General features: G+C 41.0%; 1 long non-coding RNA gene across 1 annotated transcript in view; it reads right to left on the bottom strand.

The window, feature by feature from the left end:
- Positions 1-1768, bottom strand: part of LOC126644827 (uncharacterized) — a 35576-nt gene extending 33808 nt beyond the window's left edge. The window contains exon 1 of the long non-coding RNA XR_007630025.1: positions 1697-1768. This is a non-coding gene — a long non-coding RNA (uncharacterized LOC126644827). The remainder of the gene's footprint in view (positions 1-1696) is intronic.
- Positions 1769-20474: the final 18706 nt, after the last annotated feature.

The raw sequence follows: 20474 nt of genomic DNA on the forward strand, positions 1-20474 counted from the left end.
CTGGGCTAGGCATTGGGCCATATAAGAGTAAAATATTTCTTCTCTGATCACACAGCTCATGTCACACCTCAGAAAGATTCTGAGGTGAAAAATGTCCTAAATGGATACCCTAAACAGATGATGTTGGGTGAAAGTTGACCCGGAAAGTGAAAGGAAATTAGAGGCAACTACTTCTTTTCATTTGCCTATAAGAACTCATTCACATTAGGCAGCAGAAGCATTGGGCCACTGATGTCCTGGTAACAGGACACAGCATCTCATCTATTTATGAGTTTTGATGTTGTTTCTCTGTAATGACAAGTGGCAAACGGGATTTTCTGGAGAAGTGAAAGGTTCTACCAGTTTTTTCAAGGAAGATTCTGATTTTACTTAATGTTTATCAGTGTCCTGACTGAAGAAGAAATACAACTAAGTGGTTAAACAGACTTGAACACTCCTTCATCACCTTTTCTTTTTTTTTTTCCAAATCTTAGGCAATGAACTTCTGACTGGAGCAAATCAGAGCAAAGAAACAGGATGATGCCTTAAGCACTTTTATCTGCAACTTAGGAAGAGCTTTGCAACTGGCACCTACACAAGAGAAATAAAGTTTCGCTTTTCTCTGGTGTCAAAGTCGAGTACCTACTGTAAGGTCCTCCACAGTCAGTAAAGGGAGACAAGAGTCGCTAGAAAATGACTCATCACACTTATTTTAGAGACCTATCTCAGGAGAACTAAATCAGCATCTGGAAGGGTTCAGCTCTCCCCTTTGATTAGAGAGATCATAGAGACAAAATGACTCATTTAAGTATACCCAGCAGAGGAATGTCTTGCCAAAAGTGAGTTATTTGTAGGGATTAAACCCATTTGCTTTGGTTTTTCTATCTTTCCCTTTCATTAATTTTATACCAACTCCTCTTCCCTTGCATTGGCCGAGATCATTACAGGCACACAAGACACTGACTGTTGCAGTTGGCTTCTTGTGTGTTGTTTTGGAAGGTGCAACAATTATGCTCCCAAAATAAAAGAGACAGGATTTATAAGCCAGAACACACAAGGGAAATCCACTTTCCTTGAAAGGCTTGGCTGCTGTCTGAGTTGCCTCTTGACACAGTTACATAAAAGACCTACTTTATTTTTCCACTTTCTGAGTCAGAAGAGCTTTGGAGAAAATTCACGGTGACCCTACTAAATGTATGGAGATGGACTCCCAGTGAGACTCGAGGCACACCCAGAAATTTAAATTCTAACATAAGATTTGCTTTGCAGGGGAAAAAAAAAAAACAAGTGGCTAAGATAGTAGCCAAGGATTCAGGAGATGTGGATTAATTTCCTTGCTCTGCCACAGACTTCCTATATGACTTTGGGAAAGTTATTTAATCTCTGCATATCACTTTTCTGTGGTAAAACTTCCTGGATGTCTCCGAAGATAAACATATTAAGACGGATGCTCTGAAACCAGAGCCCGTATGTCTGCTGAAGAAAAGTAGACAGTTTCTAATCAAATGCTATTTCCATACACAAGTATTTGATTCAGTTTAAAGGGATGCCTCTCCCAAACTGCCGGTGCCATGTCAAAGATTAAAATCTCGCTCAGACAGTGCTTCCCACACACCAATAATTCCAGCTGCCACGGGGCTCAAGACCACAACCAAGGGTATAAAAACCCTCCCTCTTCCACACTTTCTCCCCAACAGAGAAGACCCACTTATCTCACCTGTATCCTGTGAGCAGTATCCCGTGACCCCCAAAATCTTCATTAAAAGATGGCCCTTGCAATAAATCCAGAAGGCAGGCGAGCACTACTCAAAAGGGCTGAAGATTTCCCAAGGAAAATTGTCATTGCATAACTGTACCACCACTTCCCTTTCTTCTGGGCCAATGAAGTTCACTGTCAGGAGCTTATGCTGATTTTAGCAGCTTGGGGACGGAACAGAAAGATGTTGTTTGTCATGTGGGGAAGGACAGGGCTGAACAGGATCTCAGTGGCTCATTGTGCTGAGCAGAAACCCTTGGATACAGCCCAAAATCTGGTCTCCTGAAATGCTCCTTTAGTTGTCACTGTCTTTCCACTCATATATGAGGTGGACTCACTATATTTTAACCATCTTTATGGCATTTAAATATTTCGTGTGAGTTAGCTCTCCCTAACATATTGTAAATTGCTCCCTTTTTTTTTTCAATTGTTTTTCAGAAGAGGCAAATACCGACTCTGTCACTTACTTGGTTGGCTTTTTCCTTTTCCAAATACCAACAAAGCATCACTCTCTACAGAATGCAATTGATGATAATGCTTGAAGGTGAAATCAACTGTTCTTTGATGGACTGTCAGATTAAGTCCTTGTGGCAGTAAACGAGAATCTGAATCAGATCCATGCTCCCCTGCTTCCCCAAACCTAAAATCCACTTCCCTAAAATTAACTCCCTCCCTACAAAAAGAGATTTCTGGCTTCTTCAGGTGAATGATTTTATTGAAACAAGTACAACCATATCAGAGTGCCAGGGGGTGCTGATGAACAGACAACCTAATCCCTTCTGATAAGACCTGCTACCTCAGACGGGAGGCTCAGGCTTGCCAAGTGACCTGGATGACGTGGCTGAAGCTTTCACACTTCTCATTACAAGTTTTCATTAAACTTGAAGGTTGAACTACCTCTTGTGCTCTTTCTAGCACAGAGGTTGCTTTCCTTCTCAATAAAAGGCAGAGGTGAGGATCAAAAAGGGAAGACTCAAAATGAAGGGGCAGCGTGGTGGGAAGAACTTCCCCGGGGCTGAGGATACACTGGGGGTGCCTCAGGACACCGAGCCACTCATTCCCAAAACAGAGCAACTGTTTGGACCAAACTGGGTAGCTCTACTCCCAACAGCACATGGATAAACTTGGAGTTAAAACACTTGTCCAAAAAACTGGGCAACTGGGTTCTATTGCCTGATTTGTCTCAGATTCTGTGTGGAGTCCATGGCATGTCAAATATTCTTTTTATGCCATTTTTAAAATGGGCATTAGACATGTTCTCCCCACTTTAGAGAGATGTGACAGGCTAAATCCATAGAACCAGAAGGAGTTCAGAGGAGTAACCAGAATAAACAATAATGAAATTAACCAATATTGCTAAATACCAGGAGAGAAAAGCATTGAGGCACTAAAAACTGTTGGTTATGACATAGTTTCCAAGAGAAGAAATGAGGATTCTATTAACTGGGAAGTTAACCATTTCTCTCAGCTGATTTAGAGGTTACAGAACTGGCAAACCAAAAGACCTGAGACATTTTAGTGTCTCTTTCTATGCTGAACTTTGTTGATCTAATTCTGCAATTTATTAGGCATGGGAGAATGGATCTGGATGCAATAAGGACTGACCTTCCCCTAATTTCCAGTGAATCCAAAGCCTTTTCACAGAATTCTGGTTAACTGTTTCCCCTCTTATTTTAATTTCCCACGCCTCTTGACTTCCAGGCTCTGCTTGTGACCGGAAGCCAAAATGCCATGAGAAAAAGCTCTTCTGTGGTAATTTTGACACTGCCAAGCATGAGTCCTACAAACCACATGGGAAAACTTGTTCACATACAATCCACTGCCCAAAAATATCCAAAAAGTTTGGGATAAGAATCCAGCCTTTAAACATTAATACAAAGCAAACTCCTAAAATATTTCAGAGTCAGCCCTTTTAGTATTTTTTATCCAGAAGTGAGAAGCACTTCCACAACCATTTTAAATGTTTCTTTCAGTCGACAGAGCCATGAATCAAATAATTTGTTGAATGTATTCATCTGCTTAGTGTAGTTCAGAACATTAGGTGTTTACAGTACATTTGTCCATTCTTCTCAAGGTAATTAGAGCTCTTTGAATCAAGGACTCACACATGTTCTATCAGTCCTGGAATGAGGACTTAGCACAAAAAAGCAGTACTGATTGTCCACAGCCACTGGAGACATTTTCATGAATTTATATGTTTACAATGTATGTCGCTGTAAATTACACATTTACAGTCGTATTTAAAGATGTGAGAATCTGAGGGACCAGCTAAACAACATTCACTTCAAAGAATGCACTGGGTGTAGTTGCACTTTAATTACCTGCAGACCATGCTGCTTCCAGGGCAGCTGCAATGGCCAGGACTGTGGCACAGGCTGGAAAAAAAATTGAAAATAAAACAAACCAAACCAAACTAAACAAAACAAAACAAAGAAAAACCACAAACAAACAAACAAAACAAAAAAAAACAACAAAAAAACCACCACCAACAAACAAACAAAAAAAACCACACAAAAAAACCCACCACCTCTTTATAGTTCATCAAGGGCTCTGGCATGCCAGGACTACATCATGAGCTGTTCTCAAGCTAACTGGTTACAGCTAATTTACAGCTATATCAAAAGTAATTCTGGCAGCACCTGCTCAGCAGTTCTGCTCTGAAATAGCTGGTTGAAGCAAGTGCTAGAGTTTTCTTGGGACCTGTCCCAAACCAGTGAATTAAGTGAATTAATCATCAGATGAACAGAAGATTAACTTCATTGCGTCCTACTCCCAGTGCAAAGTTCCCTGCTTTCATTTTTCATCTCTAGCAGCGTTACTGTATGGAAAACAAAAGGATATAAAGTCCATAAGTTATTTCAGCTTTGCCTGTTCCTTGCTGGAGGAGCACAGTGCTTGCACACAATGAATATTGGTTACCCAGGGAGGGTGGTGGAGTGGCCATCCCTGGAAGTGTTCAAGAAACGTGTGGCACTCAGTGCCATGGTTTATTAGGCATGACAGTGTTTGGTCAGAGGCTGGACTGGACTTGATGATCTTGGAGGTCTTTTCCAACCTTAAGGATTCTATGATGTGAATCCTTATCAGGTCGTTTTTCTTTTAAGAAGCCTGAGAAATGTACCAGGAGCCTCAGATATCCCTGTTCCCCAACTCCTCCTTTGGTTGCTTAAATTCACACAGATTCACCTGCACTTCTGGGAAGATGATATGCTTTGTCTTGTCACAGTTTCAGGCAGTATATAGCTGTTCCAAGGTGCTGACTAGTTAGGGAAAGCAGCTCAAAGCATTTTTGAGATACTCACCTTCTTCTGCCAGGTGTGGCTTTGTCCTTTCCCCCCTCTCTCCCATTTCCCCTTTACGTTCTTTTACAACAGGGATTTCAACTTTAGGATCGTGAAGTTCTTATTCCAATTGCCAGCTATAAGGGTTTAAGGTTTCATTTCCTAGCTATCTGTAATCATGCTTCTCATCCCATGCCAAAGTCACTTCTTGGGAACATGGATTCCCACTCTATTTCTTAATCAATGCCTTTCTTAATCAATGCCATTAATTTGAAAGTCATACATCACATTCACCATTCATCTTGTTGGACTCCTAATTTTCAGTCTGCTATGAGCTTTCCACATGGAAAAGACATGAAGGGTTTGATCTCTACAATTCCTCTAAATACTTTTGCCGTCCTCTTTCCCTTCTCTCCACTACCACCTTGTGTCAGGTTTTGGCCTGTATGTGTGGTTGCAGTGAGTGATCAGCCCTGAAGAAAGAAGAATGTGTGTAAAAAGATAATTGATTCCTTATATTACTGAAATCAGTGTTTTTTCATGAAGAGCCTATCCAATTGCAGTCAACAGGAATGCAGCATCTGGAGGCACACGGCAAAGAAAATGCCATCCAGTTAAAGGCAAGTTGTGATGCATGCTGGATCTCAGGATAAGAACAACCTTGAAAGATGAGTAGCCATAGACTGTCCTAACAGGTGTCAGTTTGAAAATTTAAGGAACAAAAAACATTTGGCACAATGAAAGAATAAAAGGCCTGGATCGGCTTTTGTCACTTTGGTAGTTACTGGAAAGGTAGGCAACACTCCTGGGAGACTGCAGCAGTGAAGAAAGAGCCTCTTCAGGCAGGCCCTTTGGGTTCTAGAATTGAGAGGAGCAACCTGATGAGGCATTGCAACTTGGAGATTGGTGGCTGAGGATGGAATAAGGAGGGGAGCGATGTCCTGTTGCACGGCTGACCCTAAGCCTTGCCTCATCCTGACTCGTCTGGTTCACAAAGTCAAGGGCCAGCCTAGTTCAGCTGAGCTCTTAAAGAGATCCCTGTGCCACAATGAGTGCTTGAAACATGATTTCTACACTGCTTAGGGGACAGGGAAAGGGGACAGGCCGTCAGCAGATACCAGCGATCTGTCCCGTCTGCTCAAACGGGGCAATCAAAGTTTCTGCCCCTGGTTTTTCTGTAGCTGTCATTCCTCACAGCCTGGTCAGTTTGGAGGGAATTTCTGCTTGTAACATCCTTTGGAAAAAAAGAGAGCTTGTGTTCCTGTTTGAGAGTAGGACCTGAGGCTCTCAAGGCATGGCCTGAAGTGCAAGCTACTGTCTCACTCCTCTAACACCTCCGTGTCAAGTGTCAGCTTCCTTCAGGGGACAGGCTGGCTCAACAGGCAATGTCTATGCCAAAAATTAAACCTAAGCCTGCCTGGCCCTGCTTCTCACTACTATGTATATATATATATGATTTAATTTTCTTACTTCTTGGACTTACAGTTATCGGGGGCTTACGAGTGAGGGATAAGGTAGAAGGGTTAATTGCTGCAGCACTGACAGGTCCTTCCTGGTTCTTTTGTTTTGCTTTGTTTAAGCCTTTTTTTTTTTTTTTTTTTTAACACTGCTCAAGGGCTTTCTTTTTTTTAATCTGCTTTCTAAAACGTCTAGTGCTGAGAGATGTATTTATCCATAATGATGAACACATGGTTTGTGCTGCCTAGGTATTATATATCCATGCATTTCACAGGAGCATATTGTTTTAGGTAAGTGATGCAGCTTTTTTTTTCAAATACCCATGTCCCCAGGGGTTTCTGCTCATGGCCACATGCACTAAAAGAAGACCACATACCTAAAAGCGTTCCTGGCTATGTGCCCTCTAACTGGATGGTTGTGGGGGCTCCATTTGAAGTTCCATGTTTTATTAATATTTATTGATAGTGAACCACCCTCTGTGACAGCCTTAATTCTGAACACATGCCAGGTTTTTCCTGCTCTACCCATGGACCAGTTCTGAGGGTTGCAAAAAGAGTCAGCCAGCATCCTACCTTATTTTCTAGTAGATTGCTCTGGATTGATGAGGGGTAAATGATTCCTAAAATGAGGGATAACCCAAACAGGAAGATGAATTAAACTAATCAGGTGATTTTGAATTTGCCACACTGTAAATGTAAAAAGATGCAATCAGACCCTTTAAAACAAGACTTTTGTTTGACCAGTTCAGTAACTTCCATGTTTGTCGCAGAACCCATCAAGTGTTTTAATGGGTCATCCTCTGAAAGCAATAATATCCCTTTAAACACTCCACATTGTGTTCAGGCCTTATCAGCCAAAGTCTGGATTTTCATGATGACAAGTGGAGGAAAATTACAGTAATTTGTAAATAGCAATGTGCATTCTAGCCCAGAGTAACACGAAGCCCATTCACTCAACTAAGAAATGAAAAACCTGGGCTTCAATAAAATTGATAGCTTTGGTAAACTCAGCATGTACAGAATGGTTAAAACTTGGGGGAATTTTACTCTTCTGGGTTGTCAGGCCTGTTTTGAGAAGGTGTTAAGAAGGTATCGTTCTAAATTACTTGGCAGCTGTCAAAAGTATTCTTGAATAATTTGGGCTGGCGTCTAAAAGGGAGTGTTTCATTCTGTGTAGGTAAGCGTGGAAAAATAAATGGAAAGCTTAACAGTGATACCACAGAGCATATCTCCAAGCCCACATCAGAGGAAAGAAAGAACTGCTAAGGTGGGAAAAAAATCCACTATGGATGTTGCTGACTGTGATTTTTGTCATGTGTTCGAATGGCTTAGAGCTGTAGAACAAGGCTGCAGTTGTCAGGGTATGAGGTCCTGCTGCTTCAGAGGTGTCAAATTTTTACTCCTCAGCTGGAAGAAGCAGGGCCACAGTGCCAGAAGCCTGTAGACTTTGGCCCGTGTCTTATCCACTGCTGGCACGTGTTCTTTGTTGTTCTTAAAATCAAATAAAAACAAAAATAAAAGTTTTTAATTCTGATTTAGAGAGGAGAGATTGTTGTTGGTGTTGCTACTTAGTGTATGAGAGGGCTGAAAACGGATTGGGATCACACAAGTCGTGAGAATGGCCACGAAGGAAGGAGCTGGTCACCTCTAAGCAGGTTCAGGTAAGAAAATTGATTTCCACCTGATGGATGGGGTTGGTCTACCATCTTTGAAACCCCTTCATCCAGGTCATAAGCAAAATGTACTGGAAAAAGAGATGACTTGCATGAGTGTTATCCCTGCTTTGTCAGGTTCTGTAGGTAAGGGGAGGACTTGGCTGTCCAGCTCAACAAGTTGTATATTCAGCCCCTGACATCATCTAGATGCACAGCAATAGCAGCACTGGTGACATCTATAGAAATCATTCCTAATCATCCTCAAAAATCCAGAAGCAGGTAAACTTTTGATGAAATCACTCCAGGTATTCTTAAAGCAGTTCTCACCTTACAGTCCGATATTTAGTTGATAGCCTAAAGTCACTTTAAATCAATAAAAGCCCAGATGAACCAAGTCTTATGCATCAAGTAATTCAATACCATTAAAAGAAGCATGATGTCATATATGGGGACCATCCTTTCTGCTAGTTTGGGTCACAGGGTCTGATTTTGTTCCCCCAGCCTCCTCACTGGAGATGCAGAATGAGGGAGGCTGTTCAGGAACACCTAAAACAGGGGTGTGTTATCAACACTGTTTGTTGTTTGTTTGTTGTTTGATAGCTGTTAGTTATGGTGCTAAACCACAGCACCATACAGGCTGCTAGGAACAAAACGAACTCCATCCCAACCAGACCCAGTGCACATTTCTAAAAATACATCCAGGTATCACTCAAGAGCACCCTGAGTGTCAAACTTGAGGTATTGTTTGCCCTCACTGGGTTTTCAGCATGAAGAGCTTTCCAAAGAAGGGCTTTGCCTGGGGATTTTACACCCCAGAGATATGGCAAGGGATATGAAGTCTGACTTTCAAGCTGAGTTTCAGGTATTGCTACCCAAACTGATGCACTTGTTCACAGCTACACCAAATAAACCCAGATGCCTTTCTTTTAACCAGATCCAAGGCCCATCAGGCAGCCTGTAACCTCTGCCATCCAGGCCTTTATGGCACATGCCCCAGCTTTAAAACTTGCTTTGTCACACCAGCTGCAGGAAGGGCAGGGAATTCACTGCTGCAATGCATTGCTTTTACCAACAGGGAAGGCAAATTAATTTAAAATTACTTTGAGGTCGGTCTGCTAAAGTCATGAAGCTAATAGCCTTTTATTAGAGTGACATTTTTGAGGCTTTTGCCTAAGCTTTACTCAGTGTGCCCCGTTCCAGCTCTTACAGTTCTAGAATTGTCCAAGTGGGGCAATATTCCAGGAGTGAAGGTGAGGGGATTTTTTACTGTTTGACCTCATATGAGACAAAATTCTACTCAGATAGTTTTCCCATCCTGAACTTGTCTTTGAAAGTGTTGCAGTGAATGGGAATATCTCCCCATTAATTGCATCTCTTCCCTCCAGCTTCCATTCTTAATGAGATTTGGGCTTGAAAACAGGTGTTTAGGTCATATTTCCGATTTCCAAATTTAGACTCCCTGTCTCTGACAGCTGTGAATTCATTCCTCCTCACTCAGGAAATTCTTTGCTGCTTCCATTCATCTGTCCCTGTCTGAAAAGTGGCCAGAGGGACCCCAATTGTTCTCATTGTTAGCATTCCACAGCCAGAAGACAGACAAGACCATTTGTAATGAAAGGGAGATTTTTCACATCCTGTCCTTCTCTTACAAGTGGCCTGTGCCAGCACTATTTCATGCTCAGAATAAGCCATAAATCCAGAGTGGAAGCCTTTTTTTGGTGATAACCAACTGTGTTTTGTATTTTCTCGGAAATACTTTATTATTTAAAAGAAAAAAAAAAATTAGTTTAAGAAATGTTGCGTGTAGAGGCAGTGTTTCACTTGAGTTTACACAGAGCACAGCTTCTACAGCTCCAAGTATAGACTTATGGCTACTAAAGTGACTTTAATAAATAAAAAACACAGACAGGGCAAGGCTTATTAAAAATTACATCTTCCACTGTCTAAACATGAGTTTAATATGAGTCAGTGGTGTTTTCACAGCTTGGTTCATAGCTTGACCATGGTGGTGGTCCACTAAGGAAAGGTATAAATAATTAACATGTCCCTCTAGGTTGCAAAAAGAAGGTCTGCTTTGTGTCATTCCATGACTATGTGGCCAAGGAAAGAGACACATTCTACCAGCAGAAACATCTAGCTATACAGCCCTGAATGTCTGCAAGGCTCTTTTTCTGTAAAACTATGATTAGGTTAGAAAAAGTTCTGAAGAAATTATTCATCGGGTTCACGGCCAAGATTTTTATTCTTTTTAAAATATATACCACTGAAAAAAATCCCCTCTGAAACAAAACACTTCTGAGCTCATTATTCACATTTGGACAATTTCAACCTGAAGAATGCATCCTGCTGCCAGACTGCATTGGCTGGTAGTTGAGCAAAGGATTGGGTCATTTGAAAAACTATTCTGTTTCTCAAGAGCAATTATACAAAGAGTGGGAGCAGGGGAGGTTGAGAAGGAGGGCTCCAGGAACAATTTGCGTGTTTTCAAATTCACAAGTAAAATTTGCAGGTTGCACATTTATGGTTATAGAATGAGAACTGGTTTTCTAGGAGATGGTGAAAGTTGTCCCAAACTGAGCACTCAAAGGGTTGACTTCAGCTCTCTAAGCATCCACTTCCAAATAAATCGTTGCTTGGAAGAAATAGGTGCCAATCCCACCAGGGTTGTCCCAAACTTTAATCTTTTATAGAGTGAGAGGGAAAGTGAGAGTAAAGAAGTAATCCATTCAGTTGGCCACACAGTATGAGTTTGGGGTTTCTTACTGAAGTACAGAGAGCAAATACCCAATAGTAATCCATAGAAGGATTGAAGGGCTTGGTACAACCAACAACAATTTGGCCACAGTGTCTATGTCAAAAATTTTACCAGCTGATACAGATAATCTCTCATCTCTTTGTTTGCTTATTTGTTGCTCTCTTACCCCATTTTAATAAGCAAGTAATTACTGCACAGTTGCCAGTTGGAATAAGGAAACGTTTTGGCTGGGAACTTCATAGCCCCTATTATAAGGATATCATTCCTATACCGAGTACCGAAGTGACCTCATGCAGTTGTGGCTCGTGATTCACGGTACTTGGAGCCTGCTGGGAGTGCTCCATAGCTGTTCAAACCCCATATACAGAGTTCTTTAAGTCACAGCACAGATGACTTCACAGGACATACATGCTGGAGCGTTACTGGCTGGAGATGATGCTGTTTTGCATGAAGAGACATAGGCAGGGGGCTATTAGCAGTGAAATGTGGAGGCTTATTTAGTTAAAGTGTTATTATCCCTTGTTGAATGATTCATTACTACAGCTGTACTTACAACAGAAAGCTAAAAAAGTGTGCTTGAACTGCTGTTCATCTGGGGAGCTGCAGCACTGCTTGCCTGACCCCAAACTACTGGGACAAACCTGGTTCTTCTGGATTACAGATGTCTCTCACTTCCAGCAAACAACTATTTTCTCCTCCCCAGAGCCCTGGAATGTGGACAACCCTGATCCAATCTAGCTCATCTCTGCTTAGGAGCACCATCAGACCACCCTCTGGAGGAAGAACCTTTTCCCAATATCCAGCCTAACCTTCCCCTGACACAGCTCCAGCCATTCCCTGGGGTCCTGTCACTGGACACCACAGAAGAGACAAGTGTCCTATTAGATCCTTTTTTAAAAAAAATAGTCAGGTATTTCCTCACTTTTTTCATTTTTTTTTCCTTATTTCCAACGTGCCTAAATGATACCTCTATGATAGTCAGGTGATTAAGAGGGAGGGGCTAAAAAACCAACTTTACAGCAAATCCTATAACACTGTTCACAATCAGAATGTTCACATGTTTAAATCAGGACCACGGCTAGAAAATGACCCAGGATTGAACTTATTCTTATTTACCCCTCAGAAAGAAAGTGTATCTGTTTCCTTGAGGTTTCTTCTCATTAAATTAGACATACTGTTTAATTATAAATAATTATTCAGCAATTATTGCACAGAACATGTTCAGTTTACTCACCTCAACCAACAGAGTAATGACTTATAGCAATGAGTAGTATTAAGTTTCTCTAAAAGTCATAGGATTAAAATCATCAAGAATCTACAGAATATAATGAAAATTAGAATTATGTCTAAGTAAATTACTTGTATTTATATTTAGGAAAACAGAGCAAGAGAGGATAAAGTAGTCAGTAACTGATAATTCATCAGAGTACATCCTATATGAACAAAACTTGTAAATTCCAAAAATATGAATATTTTGAATCTAAACCCTGTGGAAAACTTTGGGGGGAAAAAAAGGTGGAGGGGATCTGTATTGAAAGGAAGCTTGTCTCCAAGTCCAAACTCCAACCTTCCTTGTTTATGTTCCAGCATCTTCAATGCTCCAGTCTCCTCAGCATCTCTCCACCAGGCTCTTGTTTCTAAAAGAGCATCAAGGTACACATTAACCTGCCTGTCTCATTAACTATCACCAGTTAGACAACGTGCAAACAGTGACGCAGATAACCAGATTTATTTTTTTTTTCTACCTCCAGTCACCCACCACTGACTTCTCCACAGCAACAATCTCTTTATTTATTTCATGTGGATACCTGGAACTTTTTGCACGGAAAGTATGTAAAGAACCTGGAATTCCTGAGTGTCTGCAAGCGAGAATTATACTTTATATGTTCAGACATTTGAGATATCAGTAATTTGCTTCAAAGCAGGCTTGAAATCCCATTTCAGTTGTGTCTTGCAATACTTGCTACCAAATCCAAGTGAAGTGTTTTGTTTATAAACAGAATATTTGAAGATAGGAAAGAGTTAATGGGCTTACTAATCTTGCACACAATTATTTGTATTTTCACTTGGTTCTGGTATACTCAGATTTCTTGAGTTTAAAGTGGAGGGGAAAACATTCTTCCCTAACTCTGCTGCATTACACTCACTGATATCATGGGGACTTTCATAATAACCATAAATAAATTAGATTCTCTCTCTTCCACTTTTGACCAGTGTTCCCTTGGCATTGCAGCTTTCCAGCTCTTGCTGGAAAATGACTGGAAAAAAAAAGCTTTTATGCAAGAAGTGAAAAGGGGGAGATGATTGGTTCAACATTACCGCTGCAGATCGGTAAAGGCTTGGGGCTGCCTCTGTAAACTGAAAGAGTCATCCTGAAAATGTAAAAAAATCAGGTAAAATGGTTTAGAGTCCATAGTGCACTATTAACATTCCTCTGAAGGGAGGAGGCCTGTATTTAGCACAGCAGAAGTAACTAAAACCTGGTTTGCTTCAGCAGGAACATAAACTACAGTAAAAACTTTCTATTCCTGAATGCAGCAGCACATGAGGCTGAAGAGCTGTCCCCATGTGGATTTTTGAACATTTTTCTGACTGCTAGGATGGCTCTTCCTGATGCTCTGTTATCAGCTGAAAAAACACCCAAACACTCCCTCTTTTTTGTCTCTTTGCCAAGGACAGCGACACCAGGAGATCCCTGCAGGCTGTAAGGAGTTGGGGATCGAGGCAGATCAAGGAAGGTGATTTCTTAGCCCAGACCTCACTTCCAGCTGAGCTGAACTTCCCTTCTCCTTGGGGCCACTTGTCCTATGGATACAAAATTGTCAGCATCCTCATGTGAGCCTCTTGCTCTGTTTTCAACCAGGTTCCCATAATTCCATATCTTAAACGTGATACAGCCCAGTTACAGCACCACTGTGCTCTTTAAAAGTAAATATGAACACAAATTTAAAACTTAAAGCTTAAATAAATTCCTTTTTTTTTTTTCCATGAAGAACAAGAATCTCATTGTCTAGGTTGGGAAATTTACCCAAAGCTGGTTTTTTGATCCTTAATTGAAAAACTGAGCCTCCAGTGGCCAAAACATACACTGAAATGCTAAAGACATTGGGGCATTGGCATCTTCAGGAACCCAGCAGTGGTTATTCCAGCCATGGCTTTTTTTGCTGACAGCCTGCTTTTGATTTATTTCCATAATAAAGAGCAAATAGCTGTAGCATCATAATGATCTGAGATTTGTTTCCAGCTAACAGGCCTCTGGTGGCCTTATAAATTTGTTATGGAAGGACACATTAAAGAACATGGAACCTGTCCAACAGGATACCCCTGCATGACTCTGGTAGGTGGCAGAAAACATGCTCCTAAACCACCTCCACGAGCAAGGCTGCTCCAGCACTGCTCTCCCCCTCTAGAGCCGTAATCCTGCAACCATTCCATCATGCCTGCTCTTTTTTCTATGCTTATGGGAAAGTTATGTGGATGAATTCCGTGAGTTTTCCTCTGGTAACATCGTGGTTGGCTGGAGACAGCTCCACGGGAGGCTGAGAGCAAGAGAGGGAACACGGAGGTGAAGGAGGGATTAACTGCCCTCCCAAGAAGCAACCAACCTAATGAATAACTCTGAAAGAGTCTCCTGCATGGAACATTAATGCTTGGAAATGCCCAACAGAAAATCAACACTGGCTCTCCCAAGAGCAGTAATATCTCATTCCCAGGCTTGTGGCGCTGCCAGCTCAGAGTTCAGATCCATAAATTTATCTGTTTGAAATACACATTTTTTTTTTTGCACCTTGCTTCAGCTCTTTCTTGGAATGAGTTGTCCTTCTCAAAAAGAAATGTAACTAACCTATGGAGGGTCCATGGATGACTGTATGTCAGCACAAATGAGAACTGTGTCAAGGCAGTCGTAGAATTACAGAGTCATAGAACATCCTGAGTTGGAAGGGACCCATCAGGACCATTGAATCCAACTCCCGGTCCCACAGAGAACACCCCAAGAATCCCACCCTGTGCCTGAGAGCAGCTGAAGTCTGCCTGGGCCCTAAGCACCCCCTTGAGGGATGTCATCTAAACCAGGTCTCTCCTAATCTGTGCTCTGGTCAGTGATCTGCATCCAAGTCCACCTTCAGGAATGTGTGTGTGTGTTTTCATCCAGTGGTTGCTCAGAGAAGCTGTGGATGCTCCATCCCTGGAGGTGTTCAAGTCCAGGTTGGATGGGGCTCTGAGCAACCCGGTCTAGTGGAAGTTATCCCTGCTCACGGCAGGGGGGTTGGAACAAGATGATCTTAAAGGTCTTTTCCAACTCAGGCCACTCTGTGATTCCATGATTCTATGTTTTCCAGGGCCCTTCAAATTCATGATAAGAAATCATGAGCTGAGCACAGTCCTGGAGCAGAAGTCTTAACCATAAGAATTTTTCACCAAGTCTCCTGTCAGTGGTTAGAAAAAGCCTTTCTGAGGGAAGGGATGTGTTGTGAGTCCTTCCCTCTTTAAACACTAATTAACTCAACCATGAGACACAGGGCTGCTGGAAGCCAGGCTTTCTCTGCATCACTCTGCATGATTCTACATTTTTCTCAGCCTCAAATTCCCCTATTTGTCTGGATCAAAGTCTTGCCATAATGTGGTATATTATTCATTTGTGAACAATCACTATCAGCATAATTTCCTATTTCTTAATGTTTGTGGCACGTCCATGAGAAATTTTGAATGTTCTTCAGTTCATTTGTTGCTTGGTTGGACTGTAAAGTCACATCTATAAATGGCTTAGTCACTCCCTGTTAAAAATTGAAATATAATCTTTGTTGTCCAGTTTTAGTTGGATGCATGAATGACATAGCATTGTTTGGTCTCAAGTAGGTTCTGTGCTGAATGGGTTTTCTGAATTCATTCAATCTGCTAGAATTAGGAGTTTGCTTCTTATGAATACTGTCTTAGCATCCCTCAAAATTTCTTGAGAATGTTCATGAAAGCAAATTGTGTTCATATGGACACTCATGTGAAAGAAACAAAAATGGGCAGTGCCATACCCAACACAAGTCATTTTATCTGCACAACTGCTACTTGCTTCAGGATTCAATTACCACACTATTTTATGTCATTCCAAAAGCTTCTATTCCCCACTTCTCTACAGCATTAGAAAATGACAAGCTTCTTGTCCCAAAGAGGCTGCACTCTCTGACATGTAAAACAGTTTCTGAGTCACTGTGGCTTAGGGGCTTTTCTTTCAAGTGACAATTCCATTTTAAAGGTATACCAGCTATTTTGGGATGGAGGTGTCTTTCATTTCAAAGTGACATCTACCTTAGGATACTCTGGCATTATGGAATAATTTATGCCACAAATTGAGACATCTTTGCTTAAGCTGTTCAGTTTTTCCTCTTTCTGTAAATATTATGGAAATCTAGATCATCACCAAAAAGCTGTCCTGTGGATTAGAGTATTGGGAATTTGGGGAACCAGGAGGCAGAAGACCTAAATAAGGGCCAAATTCTACAGCCAGTTCTTCATATTACTAAGTCCACTTGTTTCCATGGAAGAAATATGTGAGCAATGGAGTAAAAGATTTGGTCTTAGTGACCTAAAGTGATAATGATCTTCCCTTACATAAAATATTTGATGCTACCACAGGAGTGGTTGGATAAAATATTGTGTGTGAACTTCCCCAAAAAAAGTGTCAGAGGTCAAAATAAATTCTGTAGTGGTGTAGTTTCTTGAATGCATTTTATGGGATCACAGAATCACAGAATAATCAGTTTGGGTTTGGGGTTATTTTTTCATCATCATTTAGCATTCATCCTTCTGAACTTTGCCTAGGTTGGAAAATAACATCACAACCAACACCAAAGATAATTTCACTGCAGGCAGAGGGAAAGGCAAGTCATAGCCAATATCCCACAGTTGCAAATATGTTTTATTTTCAGCACGTTCATCTAAACAGCAGACAGCTGTCAGCTCTGTTCATTTTGATGCCAATAGTGAGTGGCAGATAACTTTTCTGCTCTAGTCAAGGCTTTTAGAAAAATCTTTCTAATAATTTTCCCATGTTCTGATTTGATTTCAGAACTTGAAAGCTTTAACTAGAGTTTACCACAATATAAAACCAATAGCATATTAATAGTTAATAATGCAGCTTTTAAATGAGTTAATCCATTTCTGAGACTTAACCCTATTCTTTACAAATTCATCAGAACCATCTGAGGAATGTGCTGAAATGCAAGAAAAGATTGATAGGATCTCCAAGACAGGGCTGATCCCTCCCCTCATAATGATTGAAGTTGTAGATTAGTTTTGGTGTTTTGGGGGCCTGAATGTTACGGCTGACAATTGCATTGTGGCCACGTGAAGGAACAACTTATCTTGGCACCCACCAGGAGGGGCTCAGAAACTGCTTATTCTGCAGGAAAACACAAAAAGTTTTAATAAGGGTCCTCAGGCAGAGAGGTGAGTGTGACCTGGGGTGTAATAACCTCGGGTCAAATCTCGGAATGCAGCACAAAGCACAATCTCGGTCCCTGCTCGGAACTCTTTAGAAAGCAGAGGAAAACATAAACAGAGACCAAGCACCTAAAATACCCCGCTAACATCAGTAGGGGCTCCACCTTTTGTCTAAACTCAACATCAGGAATGTGACCTGGATCCCAAACTCTTTCTTTCTATTACTGGATCTCACCCACCACAGAAAAAGAAAAAAAAAATTTAAGTACTAAAAATGTAGTTTTAACTTTATTCTCCGGAACATCTTTATTGCACATAAAAGTTGTGTTTCAATTCCTCACAATCCATAAAAATTTGGGGGTTAGATTGACATGCCAGCCTTTGAAATGGAGTATTATGCAAAGGAGGAAAAGGGAAAAAAAAATAATTAGATGTTCAGAACAGCAGTAGGAAAGCGGTTGGTCTTAGCTGGGAGCTGTGTGACTTTTGTTGTTCCTGTGTCACTATCCCATTATTCTTTAAATGTAATTATTTTTTTTTATTATTTTTTTTTTAAATGAAGTAAAAAAAGGGGTTCATTGCCAGGCTTTTCATGTTGGTATTTGGAACTTGGAAAACTTGTTTTCCTCTTCATTCTGCCAGGCTAGTAAAGAAGAAGAATTAGGTGATGCGTAGCGTATATTTGTTGGCAAAATATCTCAAGAATAATAAACGAAAATACCACTCTTTTTTTTTTCTTTTTTTTTTTTTTTCCCCCTGAATAATTTGCCTCAACATGTAGAGCTCGGTGCGTTCAGATGCAGGGGTGTCAGGAGGTGGATTGTTAGGCTGAGCACCCTATCAAATGTCTCTGTCGAGTCTACCAGTGAAATATGTTTAGCTATCAAACCACACAGCCCAAAGTGAGCCCAATTGTCAATCCCATGCGCTGCAAGCATCATAGGCAACCAAATATTTTCGGGAACAGTGCGTCAGAGTAATTAAGGTTAATTATCTGCAACTACAGAGGTCTGCTATTGGCACAACACTCTGCTTCCATGACAACCTGAAATTCATTTGATCTTTCTGTGTTTTCAAAGCACGGGTAATTTAGATTTTTCTCATGCCCGCAGCCAGTGGAGTAAAAGCTTTTACAGTTTTTAATTAAATGAAAGCTGTGAGTACCTGGTGGCCTGACATCAGAAATCCCGCCTTCAGACGGCTCAGAAAACTTCCACAGGTGGTAAAATTATGGTGATTTCTTATTGTAAGAAATTCTGTGGGTTTCCTGTTATTCTGCAGGACTAGTAATTAACTCTATTCCACCCAGGGGAGGCAGTGAAAGAGGGCAAAGCAGTCTTGGTCATTGTGTCTGGCAGGGCCATGCCAGTGCTTTCAGCAAAACAGACCACTTCCAAAACAAGATGGGAGGAAAAAAGAATATGAAAAGGGTAAATGTAAAGTTGGGTAGAAAGTGGTTTTCCTGTCCTGGCAAAAGGCGTGGAATTTCCAAAGCAATTCCTAAGAGACAAATAGAATTTGTTTTCATTGGATGTGACAGCACAAGAGCCTCGTAATCGAGGGGAATAAAGAAATCCACCAGGAGGTAGGACAGTTCAGGTCAAAAGCCAGTTCCACTCGAAATTATTCTGCATGGTAGGGCATCTCGACCACCACAGTCTCAGATGTCATGAGTGGAGAGGGACACAGTGTGTTTATAACATTTCAAATAATTGTATTCTGGTCCTGTCAAAGAGATGAATGCATCCATGTACAAGCAGAAGGAATCACACACACAACTGGCTGAAGGGCTAACTTGCTGTGAACCATGCATCACTAAGAGTGCCGTGGGTTTTTTGGCTGTGATTTGCTGTAAGAAAATATAAAACCCAACAGTGTCATGGTTTTTATTCTTTTCCCATAAATTCCTGGTATATTGGCTTTTTTTTATTGAAGTTTTATTGAAATTTGTTTGGGCAGACCTATTCCAGGGGGGGAAAAAGCTTCCAGATGTTGTTTGTTTGAAGGAAATGTACCTATTCTTACCTCAGGAGAAACAGAATGGTTAAAGTCATCACTTGCCTAGAAATGGCTTAGAAATAACATAAAAAACCTCAGTATTTCTTTTGGAAACAACCACAATTTGTCTTGTGAGTTCTCCTAGAGACACACCAGTGCTGGATCTCTACAGGAAAGGAGATACCTCCTTACAACTTGAGAGCTGCTCCCCAATATCAGCCACAGAAAGGGTCTGCTGCCTTTGGGTTAGCCCTGAGCTCAGGCTTTTGATTTAATTTCATCCAGAATTCGCCTTCTACAATCTACGAAGTTTTTCACCAAAGTAGATATGATCTCAATGTTTGGATTTGTCAACCAGAAAAAGAACCAACCAACCAAACAAACAAACAAAACCCCCGAAAACAAAAACAAAAACCACAACCAACCAACAACAACAACAAATACTTAGTCAAATTCTTCTGTTCAGGTATCTCTGAGAGGAGATTTTAAGGGCCTGATTCTTTCTAAGAGCAGCTCTCTGTCTTTTGCTTTGTAGCCTTGGGTTCAATCAAGAGTCCCATGTTGTGTGTTGCAGTTCAATCTGCTTGCAGTGTGATGCTCCAGATGATGCTGACAAACCACGACCCATTTCAGCAAGTGAAACATAGTTCTTTCCAGAAAACCTAAAATAAATATTTCAGGGGTGTTTTACACAGTGGCCAGGCTTCAGCTGCACAGATCTCTGTCAATGTCCTTAGATCTGTCCTGGTTCATATAATCCTTTCCAGGAGCTACCAGTGGAAGCAAAACTTGATGTTTTGCATTAATTGCCTTCAGGTTTGTTTCTCACTCAGTGCACTCCTGAATGTAGCAGGCACCCCTTTAATCTAGCTCTTCTGAGTTATGCCTTCAATAATTTCATATCAATATTATATGGCAATAATGGCTAAGAAATTATTCCTCTCCCTCTCCTTGCTCCACTGATCTGGATGTCTTTGTCTGAAAGTGCTGCAATCACCTACCAGCAGTAGCACATGTGACAATCCCCCACTTGCCTGAAATACACCATAATAATTTTGTCTTTGAAGGACAATGTGGAGGTGAATATTTCTCATTCAAATCCAAGGGACTCTTAGAGTTGGTAGCTATTTCAGGAGAGAGCAATGGAGTTTTATTTAA

This window comes from Myiozetetes cayanensis, unplaced genomic scaffold, assembly GCF_022539395.1.
Source record: "Myiozetetes cayanensis isolate MyiCay16 unplaced genomic scaffold, myiCay2020 scf3, whole genome shotgun sequence".
Lineage (NCBI taxonomy): Eukaryota > Metazoa > Chordata > Aves > Passeriformes > Tyrannidae > Myiozetetes > Myiozetetes cayanensis.